The sequence below is a fragment of the Triticum aestivum genome, chromosome 4A (genome assembly GCF_018294505.1).
Source record: "Triticum aestivum cultivar Chinese Spring chromosome 4A, IWGSC CS RefSeq v2.1, whole genome shotgun sequence".
Lineage (NCBI taxonomy): Eukaryota > Viridiplantae > Streptophyta > Magnoliopsida > Poales > Poaceae > Triticum > Triticum aestivum.
In genome coordinates, this window is record NC_057803.1 from 45,101,026 (window position 1) to 45,114,793 (window position 13,768).

Sequence of the window (13,768 nt, forward strand, 5' to 3'; positions counted from 1 at the left end):
TGTTTGAGTAGATCCGTTTTGTCCTATGGGCTATTTGATGATCAAGATTGGTTTGAGTTGCATGTTTTATTATTGGTGCTGTCCTATGGTGCTCTCCGTGTCGCGCAAGCATGAGCGATCCCCGCTGTAGGGTGTTGCAATACATTCATCATTCGCTTATAGTGGGTTGCGTGAGTGACTGAAACACAAACCCGAGTAAGGGGATTGTTGCGTATGGGATAAAGAGGACTTGATGCTTTAATGCTATGGTTGGGTTTTACCTTAATGATCTTTAGTAGTTGCAGATGCTTGCTAGAGTTCCAATCATAAGTGCATATGGTCCAAGTAGAGAAAGTATGTTAGCTTATGCCTCTCCCTCATATAAAATTGCAATAATGATTACCGGTCTAGTTATTGATTGCCTAGGGACAAATAACTTCCTCGTAACAAAAAGCTCTTTACTAAAACTAACTTAGCTGTTTCTTTATCTAAACAGCCCCTAGATTTTATTTACGTGCTCTTTATTATCTTGCAAACCTATCCAACAACACCTACAAAGTACTTCTAGTTTCATACTTGTTCTAGGTAAAGCGAACGTCAAGCGTGCGTAGAGTTGTATCAGTGGTCGATAGAACTTGAGAGAATATTTGTTCTACCTTTAGCTCCTCGTTGGGTTCGACACTCTTACTTATCAAAAACTATTGCGATCCCCTATACTTGTAGGTTATCAATGTTTGAGCATGGTGGGCTAGGGATAACTTATTTTAGCGTTGATATTTTGAAAGACATGGTTGCTTGTTGATATGCTTGAGTATCTAAATTATCATGTCAAAACTTGACTATTGCTTTGAACAACTAAAAGTCCAATTGTCCAGGATATAAAGAAAAGAATATGATATGACATGATAGGTAGCATTCCACATCAAAAATCTGTTTTTATCACTTACCTACTCGAGGATGAGTAGGAGTTAAGCTTGGGGATGTTGATACATCTCCAACGTATCTACAATTTTTTGTTGTTCCATGCTATTCTATTATCAATCTTGGATGTTTTATAATCATTTTATAGTCATTTTATATCATTTTTGGTACTAACCTATTGACATAGTGCCAAGTGCCAGTTCAAGTTTTTTCCGTGTTTTTTACATCGCAGAAAATCAATATCAGATGGAGTCCAAATGCCACAAAACTTTACGGAGATTTTTTATGGACCAGAAGGAACATGTTGAGCCATGTTTGCACCTGAGGGGAGTCCCGAAGAGGGGACAACCCGCCAGGGCATGCCAGGAGACCCAGGCGCACCCTGGTGGGTTGTGCCCATCTCGGGTGCCCCCGGACCGCCTGTTTGCTCTATAAATACCCCAAAAAATCCCAGAACCCTAGGGCAGTCGACGAAATATTCATCCAGCCGCTGCAGAGTCTAGAACCACCAGATCCAATCTAGACACCATCTCGGATGGGGTTCGCCACCTCCATTGGTGCCTCTCCGATGATGCGTGAGTAGTTCTTTGTAGACCTTCGGGTCCGTAGTTAGTAGCTAGATGGCTTCATCTCTCTCTCCTGATTCTCAATACAATGGTCTCTTAGAGATCCATATGATGTAACTCTTTTGCGGTGTGTTTGTTGGGATTGATGAACTTTGAGTTTATGATCAGATCTATCTTTTTATATCCATGAAAGTACTTTGAGTTTCTTTAATCTCTTATATGCATGATTTCTTATAGCCTCGTATTTCTTATCCGATATTTGGGTTTTGTTTGGCCAACTTGATCTATTTATCTTCCAATGGGAAGAGGTGCTTTGTAGTGGGTTCGATCTTACGGTGCTTGATCCCAGTGACAGAAAGGGAAATGACATGTATGTATCATTGCTACTAAGGATAAAACGATGGGGTCTATCTCTACATAGATAGATCTTGTCTACATCATGTCATCGTTCTTATTACATTACTCTGTTTCTCCATGAACTTAATACACTAGATGCATGCTGGATAGCGGTCGATGTGGGGAGCAATAGTAGTAGATGCAGGCAGGAGTCGGTCTACTAATCTTGGACATGATGCCTATAAAATGATCATTGCCTAGATATCATCATAATTATTTGAGGTTCTATCAATTTCCCAACAGTAATTTGTTTACCCACCGTTTGCTATTTTTCTCGAGAGAAGCCACTAGTGAAACCTACGACCCCCGGGTCTTCTTTCTCATATATTTTCCTTTGCGATCTACTTTTCTCTTGCATTTATTTTCAGATATATTAATCCAAAAACCCAAAAATACTTTACTGCAATTTATTTTATTTGCAATCTATTTATTTAATCTATTACAACTTTCTATCTTCACGCACCAATTTCTGGCACCGTTACCCGAAAGGGATTGACAACCCCTTTAACACGTCAGGTTGTGAGGATTTGTTATCTGTGTGCAGGGGCTGTTTAAGTTGTGTTGCTTGGTTCTCCTACTGGTTCGATAACCTTGGTTTCATATCTGAGGGAAATACCTACCGCCGCTATGCTGCATCATCCATTCCTCTTTGGGGAAATATCGACGTAGCTTCAAGCGACATCAAGCACCCGCACCTGGTCCTTTCCCCTAGCCTCCTTTTCAGTGGCTAGGTCCTTCTCAGCCTTGGCGGCCGTGGCCTACTACTGCTAGGTCTCCTGTCGAGCTTTTGACAGCTCGGCCATAGCAGTTGTCATTCAAATAGCTCAGCATTAGCTTTACAATTCAAAAAAATCTATCTTTTCTCAAAATTTGACAACATCTCAGATTTGTAGCTTACCTTGAGATAGCTCAGTCTGGTTGTTCATCAGATTGAGGCCCTCTTCAGACCTCTTGAGCTTCCGGTCCATCTCAATCTCCTCAGAGGCGGAGTCCAAATCCAAGGTCGAGATCTACAAACAAACAATTCTTACTTAGCCCACGTTCCCGATATCAATGCTCCAGACACACATTTTCAATGTCGGTCGGAGTCTTGTGGGCTACTTGTTAATCGCCTCATGAGGCTCTACTTTGATCCCAAAGCCAGTTTCTTAAAACTAGCCTTGGGCTCGAGTGCTACTCACTGGCTATGTTGTCTAAGTGCTATGCTATGATGTAGGTGAAAATGTCTTCAGACAAAAGCACGGATTTGCAAACAATTCTAAGCATGAGGATTACTCTTAATACAAATACAAATACAAAGAAATATACCTCAAAGCTCTTAACGAGGCCCTTGAAGACCTTATGCATTCCGGCCTCCGCTGACCGGAAGCCCTACGTGCAGTGTCGATCAGTGTGCGGTGCTCTTCCTTGATGGAGGAGCCCGTTAAGGCTACCTCCATCTCTTCGGTCCATCCCGCGGTAGCTCGCCCTGGGGCGGAAGGCGGGGTCGGTAGAACCTCGGAACCCAACACCGAAGTGCTGGGAACGAAGGACACCGGCTGTGGCGTTGGCGCTAGAGTCGGCCTTGGCTGGGCCGATGTTTGTCCCAGCCCTTCCCTGACAACCTCGGGAACCTCGACCCTTGGCCTTGTTTGGCCGAGGTTTCAACCTCGGCCATGACGACCGATATCTCAGCCCCCGTGGTGTTAACTAGGGGGCGGACTGGATGTCGATTCCCCCAACCCCTCTAGAGCTGGAGGGAGAGTGGCGGGATCAGGCATCCCACTAGCGGGCAGTAGCCCGCGGTAGGTATCACCGCTGAGGCGCACCTTTGGTGGACTGAAGAAAATTACCCGTATGAGTTTTATCTTGATAAAAGGACTTGTTGAAGACCACATATGGTGATGCTGACATACCTCTGAGGCGCTGGCTTCATCCTCCCCAGCTCGAAGAGGTCATCGTCTGACTCGTCAGAGAAGCTGGTCTTCTCCGGCGAAGCAGACCTGTCGGTGGATTTGGCGGAAGCCTTACGCGGCCTCTTTTGGCCCTTCGACCGCACTTCTGCCCCGACGTCCTCAGACGCTGCCCTCTTCCCCTTGAGGGAAGGGTTCCCTTCCCCCGTGTCCTCCTCCACATCGTCATCATGAATGGAGGAGGCATCAGTCTCCTCAGATCGGGTGACCGAGGTCTCGCATGGCCGAAGGCCCGCCTTGCCCTTTGGAGGCTTTGACCCCTTGGGGATCACCACGCACGGCTCCTCGAATAGGAGGGCCGTGAGTAGGGGGTCCTCTCCCCCTCGGGCAGTGGCACCTGACACAGCATCTGCTGTGCCTTGGGGATCCACTTCTACAAATACGAGACCAATTGATTAGTCAAGGTCTATATCTCAAATAAACGCAGAGTATAGAACTGTGTATTGAAAGATTACCTCAGGGGCATCGTGGCCGGCTTCAAAGCCGAGGTACCGCCCTTCCAAAGGGAAATCATTCTCGAACGGCTTGAACAGCAGCGTCCACATTTCAGCCAAGGTGGAGCGGAAGAAGTGGTGACTGGGAGTCGTGTCCTCGAGCTTGTACACCCACGTCGGGGTGGCTCGAGATTGGAGTGGGAGGACACGACAATGGAGCATGACGTTCACCACGTCTACCAGCTCGAGGCTTTTATGATCAAAACACCACTGGATATTCTTGGATAGTGCCTCCACCTCCCCTGGGTTCCCCCAGGCAATGCCCTTCTTCTTCAAGAACGTAAGCTTCTTCATAGGCCCGGCTGAAAATGCCGGAACCTCGTCCTGGCAAGCAGCAAGCGAGTTAATCCAGTCTGATGTGTCAGTTGATAATAACAAGAAGATCTGGAAGATGAAGATACCTCTTAATAATAAAATGTTTGCATGGTATCTTCGCCGCGGAGTCATTCTTACTAAAGATAACCTTATTAAGAGAAATTGACATGAAAGTACGCAATATGTCTTTTGTCACCGTGATGAGACAATAAAAGATTTATTCTTCCAATGCAAATTGGCTCGTTCTATCTGGTCAGTTATCCAAATAGTTTCTGACTTGTATCCTCCGTATAGTGTTGCTAACGTATTTGGCAACTGGTTACATGAGATTGTCACAGGTTTAGAACTCTTCTAGGGATGGGAGCGTTTGCCGTTATTTGGTCGCTCTGGCTATGTAGAAATGGTAAGGTTTTTAATGATAAAAGCACTTCTCTGATGCAGGTTATCTACAGATGTATTGAGACTCTTTGTTTATGGCCCTCTCACAACGCGTCGAGAATCGAGACTTGGTTACGAATGTGTGTACACAATTGAAGCTGCGGCGAGGGATACTTTTACCCAACATGAGTGGCAGCATGTTCTTAGGATTGGCTCCCCTCCGCTTTAGGTATCATACGGACTCTACATGTATTTTGTATTTCGCTGCTTTATTTTTCATTTGTGTGAGGGACCTTGTTTGACTGTGTGCATCTTAGTTATGCAGAGACCAGGTGTAATGCCTAAATCTTTCAAGTAATAAAGCATCCCTTTTCAAAAAATGTCACATCTATATGAGCCCTATACACACCTTTGGTTTTAATAGATAGATTAAGAAAAAGGGTTCCCCCCACTTTAGATTATAAAGCAACGTCCAACCGATACAACCATCGCACTGGGGTGATACGTCCATTTTGCATCATGCTTTTATATCGATATTTATTGCATTATGGGCTGTTATTACACATTATGTCACAATACTTATGCCTATTCTCTCTTATTTTACAAGGTCTACATAAAGAGGGAGAATGCCGACAGCTGGAATTCTGGGTTGGAAAAGGAGAAAATATTAGAGACCTATTCTGCACAACTCCAAAAGTCCTGAAACTCCACAGAAGTCAGTTTTGGAATATATATAAAAAATATTGGGCGAAGAAAGCACCAGAGGGGGGCCACCCATCATCCACGAGGGTGGGGGCGCGCCCCTTGTCTCACGGGCCCCCTGGCAGGCCTCCGGTGCCCATCTTTGGCTATATGAAGTCTTTCACCCTGAAAAAAAATCATAAGCAAGCTTTCGGGATGAAGCACCGCCGCCACGAGGCGGGACCTTGGCGGAACCAATCTAGGGCTCCGGCGGAGCTGTTCTACCGGGGAAGCATCCCTCCGAGAGGGGGAAATCATCACCATCGTCATCACCATCGATCCTCTCATCGGGAGGGGGTCAATCTCCATCAACATCTTCACCAGCACCATCTCATATCAAACCCTAGTTCATCTCTTGTATCCAATCTTTGTAGAAAAACCTCAGATTGGTACCTGTGGGTTGCTAGTAGTGTTGATTACTCCTTGTAGTTGATGCTAGTTGGTTTATTTGGTGGAAGATCATATGTTCAGACCCTTTATGCATATTAATACCCCTCTGATTATGAACATGAATATGATTTGTGAGTAGTTACGTTAGTTCCTAAGGACATGGGAGAAGTCTTGCTATAAGTAGTCATGTGAATTTGGTATTCGTTCGATATTTTGATGAGATGTACGTTCTCTTTCCTGTACTGGTGTCATGTGAACATCGACTACATGACACTTCACCATTGTTTGGGCCTAGGGGGAGGCATTGGGAAGTAATAAGTAGATGATGGGTTGCTAGAGTGACAGAAGCTTAAACCCTAATTTATGCGTTGCTTCGTAAGGGGCTGATTTGGATCCATATGCTTCATGCATGGTTAGGTTTACATTAATACTTCTTTTGTAGTTGTGGATGCTTGCAATAGGGGTTAATCATAAGTGGGATGCTTGTCCAAGTAAGGGCAGTACCCAAGCACCGGTCCACCCACATATCAAATTATCAAAGTACTGAACGCGAATCATATGAGCGTGATGAAAACTAGCTTGACGATAATTCCCATGTGTCCTCGGGAGCGCTTTCCTTTATATAAGAGTTTGTCCAGGTTTGTCCTTTTCTACAAAAAGGATTGGGACATTGCTGCACCTTATTTACTTTTATTACTTGTTACCCGTTACAAATTACCTTATCACAAAACTATCTGTTACCGATAATTTCAATGCTTGCAGAGAATACCTTACTGAAAACTGCCTATCATTTCCTTCTGCTCCTCGTTGGGTTCGACACTCTTACTTATCGAAAGGACTACGGTAGATCCCCTACACTTGTGGGTCATCAAGACTCTTTTCTGGCGCCGTTTCCGGGGAGTGAAGTGCCTTTGGTAGGTGGAATTTGGTAAGGAAAATTTTATATAGTGTGCTGAAATTTACTATCACTTGTTACTATGGAAAGTAATCCTTTGAGGGGCTTGTTCGGGGTATCTTCACCCTGACCAGTAGAGCAAAGAGTTGCTCCTCAACCTACTGAACCTACTGAAAATGTTTACTTTGAAATTCCTTCAGGTATGATAGAGAAACTGCTAGCTAATCCTTTTACAGGAGAAGGAACATTGCATCCCAATTTGCACCTAATCTATGTGGATGAATTTTGTGGATTATTTAAGCTTGCAGGTATGCCCAAGGATGTTATCAAGAAGAAGGTCTTCCCTTTATCTTTGAAGGGAAAGGCATTGACATGGTTTAGGCTATGTGATGATATTGGATCATGGAACTACAACCGATTGAAATTGGAATTTCATCAGAAGTTTCATCCTATGCATCTGGTTCATCGTGATCGTAATTATATATATATATATATATATATATATATATATATTTTTAGCCTCGCGAAGGAGAAAGCATCTCTCAAGCTTGGGGGAGGCTTAAGTCAATGTTATATTCATGTCCCAATCATGATCTCTCAAGAGAAATTATTATTCAAAAAAATTATGCTCGGCTTTCTCTCAATAATCGCTCCATGCTCGATACTTCTTGTACTAGATCTTTTATGATGAAGACTATTGAATTTAGATGGAATTTATTGGAAATAATTAAATGCAACTATGAAGATTGGGAACTCAACGAAGCTAAGGATTCAGGTATAACACCTAAGTTTGATTGTGTTAAATCTTTTATGGATACTCATGCTTTTTGTGAATTTAGCACTAAATATGGACTTGACTCTGAGATAATAGCTTCTTTTTGTGAATCATTTGCTACTCATGTTGATATCCCTAAGGAGAAGTGGCTTAAATATCATCCTCCCATTGAAGTAAAAGTAGTTGAACCTATTAAAGTTGAAGAAAAGACTATCACTTATAATGTTGATCCTATTGTTCCTACCGCTTATATTGAGAAACCACCTTTCCCTGTTAGAATAAAGGATCATGCTAAAGCTTCAACTATGGTCAATAAAAGTAATATTAGAACACCCAAACCCTCTGAGCAAATTAAAGTTGAACCTAGTATTGCTATGGTTAAAGATCTCTTGGTTGATAATATTGATGGGCATGTTATTTACTTTTGTGATGAAGCTTCTAGAATTGCTAGACCCAATACTAAAAATAAACATAGACCTGTTGTAGGCATGCCTATTATTTCTGTTAAAATTGGAGATCGTTGCTATCATGGCTTATGTGATATGGCTGCTAGTGCGAGTGCAACACCTCATTCTTTATACGAAGAAATTATGCATGATATTGCACCTACCGAGTTATAAGGTATTGATGTTACAATTAAGCTTGACAATAGAGATACTATTTCACCGATTGGGATTGTTAGAGATGTTGAAGTCTTGTGTGGGAAAGTTAAATATCTATGAATTATTCACTTGTTATTGAACCATTTGACGTTTGGGGCTTTGATTACATGGGACTGTTTCCTTCCTCTAATGGGTATACACATATTTTAGTTGCTGTTGATTACGTTACTAAGTGGGTAGAAGCTATTCCAACTAGTAGTGATGATCATAACACCTCTATTAAGATGCTTAAAGAAGTTATTTTTCTGAGGTTTGGAGTCCCTAGATACTTAATGACTGATGGTGGTTCACATTTTATTCATGGTGCTTTTCGTAAATTGCTTGCTAAGTATGATGTTAGTCTTAGAATTGCATCTCCATATCACCCATAGTCTAGTGGTCAAGTAGAACTGAGCAATAGAGAGCTTAAATTAATTTTGTAAAAGACTGTTGATAGATCTAGAAAGAATTGGTCCAAGAAACTTGATGATGCATTATGGGCCTATAGAACCGCATATAAAAATCCTATGGGTATGTCTCCCTATAAAATGGTTTATGGAAAAGCGTGTCACTTACCTCTCTAACTAGAACATAAAGCATATTGGGCCATTAAAGAGCTCAATTATGATTTCAAACTTGCCGGTGAGAAGAGACTATTTGACATTAGCTCACTTGATGAGTGGAGAACCCAGGCCTATGAAAATGCCAAACTATTTAAAGAAAAAGTTAAAAGATGGCATGACAAAAGGATACAAAAACATGAGTTTAATGTAGGTGATTATGTATTGTTATACAACTATCCTTTAAGATTTTTTGCAGGAAAACTCCTCTCTAAATGGGAAGGTCCTTACATTATCGAGGAGGTCTATCGTTCCGGTGCCATAAAAATCAACAACTTCGAAGGCACAAATCCGAGGGTGGTGAACGGTCAAAGAATCAAGCATTATATCTCAGGTAATCCTATAAATGTTGAAACTAATGTTATTGAAACCATAACCCCAGAGGAGTATATAAGGGACACCTTGCAAAACGTTTCAGCCTCCGAAAAGGAAGAGGTATGTGGTACGGTAAGTAGACCGACTCCAAAACAGTTCTGATAGAAAATTTTCTCCGTTTTGGAATATTTAAGAAAATAGGAAGATAAGAAGCAGACCGGAAAGGACACGAGGCATCCACGAGGGTGGAGTGCGCGCCCTACCCCCCTGGGTGTGCCCCCTTCCCTCGTAGGCACCTCGTGTGTCCTCTGGACTCCGTTTTCTTGCATGATACTTCTTTTGGTCGGTAAAAATTCATTATATAATCTCCCAAAGGTTTTGACCACCGTACCTCGCAAATATCTCCTGTTTTTGTTTTGAGCTGTTTTTCTAACAGATCTAGATCACCATGACATCTTCAAGCGCCCCAAGGACAAGTTTTTCGAGAGGGTCATCAACCCCTACCTCGCGGAGGTGCTGCAACACCCTCAAACCATTGAGTTGCGTGAGGGGGTGCTGCACATCCGCGATGTTGAGGGACCAAGGAGGACTGGAAGCATGGAGACAAGACTCGAAGCAATGGAGCAACAAGTTTTCAAGTGCCAGGGGATGGTGGAACGCGGACTCGACGCCAACCACATGATGATCGTAGAGTTCACCAACAACCACAAGCTGGATGCCAAGAACATTGGGGAGACCATCTTCAAACTTCACGAGAAAATCGAGCACCTCCAAGCGCAGATCTATGACCTACAAAACCAAAACTATGAGTATGAATATAGATTCAAGAGGATGAGTTTGGCTGCAGATTCGAGGATCCCGGAGACTCGATCATCCTTCTATGATGGTGAGCCTATGCCTTGGAAGATGGATGACAAGCCTACATCATCAACAACTCCATCATCACTACCACCAAAGGAGAATTGAGTATCAGGTATGGGCACTCCCCTTGGCAACTGCCAAGCTTGGGGGAGTGCCCCGGTATCGTATCACCATCACACTTTTACCTTTACCGTTTTTCTTAGTTCGATCCTTTTGGTAATATCTTGATCTAGTAGAATAAAGTTTTAGTATGATCTAGTTTGGAGTTTTGCTTTATGATCCTTCTATGTAATCGAGTCCGCGAGCTATATATAATAAAGATTAGTTTTGAGTCAAGGGCTTTGCTATCTTGCTATGATCTTGAGGGAATAAAAGTAAAAAGAAAAAGAAATAAAGAGATCATATTGGTCTTATGGAGAGTAATGACTTCACATATAAAGAGTATGATGAATAAAAGTTGTTGAGAGTTGATAAACATAGTTTTGGTCATCGTTGCAATTAATATGAAGTAATAAAGAAAGAGAGGTTTTCACATATAAATATATTATCTTGGACATCTTTTATGATTGTGAGCACTCATTAAAATATGACATGCTAAAAAATTGATGTTGAACAAGGAAGACAACGTAATGGGTTATGTTTTCTTATATCCGAAATAAATTATATTGGCATGGATCATCCAACATGTTGAGCTTGCCTTTGCCCCTCATGCTAGCCAAATTATTTGCACCAAGTAGAGATACTACTTGTGCTTCCAAATATCCTTAAACCTTGTTTTGTCATGAGAGTCCACCATATCTACCTATGGATTGAGTAAGATCCTTCAAGTAAGTTGTCATTGTTGCAAGCAATAAAAATTGCTCTCTAAATATGTATGATCTATTAGTGTGGAGAAAATAAGCTTTATACGATCTTGTGATGTGGAAGAAATAAAAGCAACGAACTACATAATAAAGGTCCATATCACAAGTGACAATATAAAGTGACGTTATTTTGCATTAAGATTTCGTGCATCCAACCATAAAAACACATGACAATCTCTGATTCCCTCTGCGAAGGGCCTATCTTTTATTTTTGTCCTATACTTCATACAAGAGTGATGGTGATCTTCACCTTTACTTTTTGCATTTTATCCTTTGGCAAGCACTGTGTGTTGGAAAGATCCTGATATATATAGCTAATTGGATGTGGGTTTTCATAAACTATTATTGTTGACATTACCCTCGAGGTAAAAGGTTGGGAGGCAAAACTATAAGCCCCTAGCTTTCTCTGTGTCCGATTAAAGCTTCATACTCATAAGTATTGCGTGAGTGTTAGCAATTGTGAAAGACTAAATTATAGTTGAGTATGTGGACTTGCTGAAAAGCTCTTATATTGACTCTTTCCGATGTTATGATAAATTTCAATTGCTTCAATGACTGAGATTATAGTTTGTTAGTTTTCAATGAAGTTTCTGATTCATACTTTACATTGTGAATAAGATTGTTACTTTAGCATAAGAAATCATATGACAATATATATGTTGCTGTTATAAGAATGATCATGATGCCCACATGTCTGTATTTTATTTTATCAACACCTTTATCTCTAAACATGTGGACATATTTTTCGTTATCGGCTTTCGCTTGAGAACAAGCGAGGTCTAAGCTTGGGGAGTTGATACGTCCATTTTGCATCATGCTTTTATATCGATATTTATTGAATTATGGGTTGTTATTACACATTATGTCACAATACTTATGCCTATTCTCTCTTATTTTACAAGGTTTACATAAAGAGGGAGAATGCCGACAGTTGGAATTCTGGGTTGGAAAAGGAGCAAATATTAGAGACCTATTCTGCACAACTCCAAAAGTCCTGAAACTCCACGGAAGTCGGTTTTGAAATATATAAAAAATATTGGGCGAAGAAAGCACTAGAGGGGGGCACCCACCATCCATGAGGGTGGGGGCGCGCCCAGGGGTAGGGCGTGCCCCCTGTCTCGTGGGCCCCCTGGCAGGCCTCCGGTGCCCATCTTTGGCTATATGAAGTCTTTTGCGCTGGAAAAAATCATAAGCAAGCTTTCAGGATGAAGCACCGCCGACACGAGGCGGAACCTTGGTGGTACCAATCTAGGGCTCCAGCGAAGCTGTTCTGCCGGGGAAGCATCCCTCTGGGAGGGGGAAATCATCACCATCATCATCACCATCGATCCTCTCATTGGGAGGGGTTCAATATCCATCAACATCTTCACCAGCACCATCTCATCTCAAACCCTAGTTCATCTCTTGTATCCAATCTTTGTCCCCAAACCTCAGATCGGTACCTGTGGGTTGCTAGTAGCGTTGATTACTCCTTGTAGTTGATGCTAGTTGGTTTATTTGATGGAAGATCATATGTTCATATCCTTTATGCATATTAATACCCCTCTGATTATGAACATGAATATGATTTGTGAGTAGTTACGTTTGTTCCTGAGGACATGGGAGAAGTCTTGCTATAAGTAGTCGTGTGAATTTGGTATTCATTCGATATTTTGATGAGATGTATGTTGTCTTTCCTCTAGTGGTGTCATGTGAACGTCGACTACATGACACTTCACCATTGTTTGGGCCTAGGGGAAGGCATTGGGAAGTAATAAGTAGATGATGGGTTGCTAGAGTGACAGAAGCTTAAACCCAAGTTTATGTATTGCTTCGTAAGGGGCGGATTTGGATCCATATGTTTCATGCTATGGTTAGGTTTACCTTAATATTTCTTTTATAGTTGCGGATGCTTGCAAGATGGGTTAATCATAAGTGGGATGCTTGTTCAAGTAAGGGCAGTACCCAAACACCGGTCCACCCACATATCAAATTATCAAAGTACCGAACGTGAATCATATGAGCGTGATGAAAACTAGCTTGACGATAATTCTCATGTGTCCTCAGAAGCGCTTTCCTTTATATAAGAGTTTGTCGAGGCTTGTCCTTTGCTACAAAAAGGATTGGGCCACCTTGCTGCACCTTGTTTACTTTTGTTACTCGTTACCCGTTTCAAATTACCTTATCACAAAACTATCTGTTACCGATAATTTCAGTGCTTGCAGAGAATACCTTACTGAAAACTGCTTATCATTTCCTTCTTCTCCTCGTTGGGTTCGACACTCTTACTTATCGAAAGGACTATGATAGGTCCCCTATACTTGTGGGTCATCATGGGGCCGCAGCACAAACAAGCCCAAAAGAAAAAGAAGAGAAAGAAAAAAGAAAAAATGCCGACGCCGGCAGCTCAACTAAGCAAATATAACCGATACCCGCTGCACCCACCGGAGAAGAACCACCGCCTGCCAAGCACTCTGAAGCCTCGCGTAGCAAGCAACATTTTCAGGAAGAAATGCGATGACAACGCCGTTGCTGCCCGGACAAGTCCTAGGGTTTCCCCTGGTACGCAGATGACAGTGGGGAAGGGGGTATCACCGACGCCCCTCAGGAGGGTCCGACAACGCCCGCGGGCGTAGCCGCGCCGATGGCGAACGAGCCGCCAGAGATTTCTCCCGCCCCGAAACCAC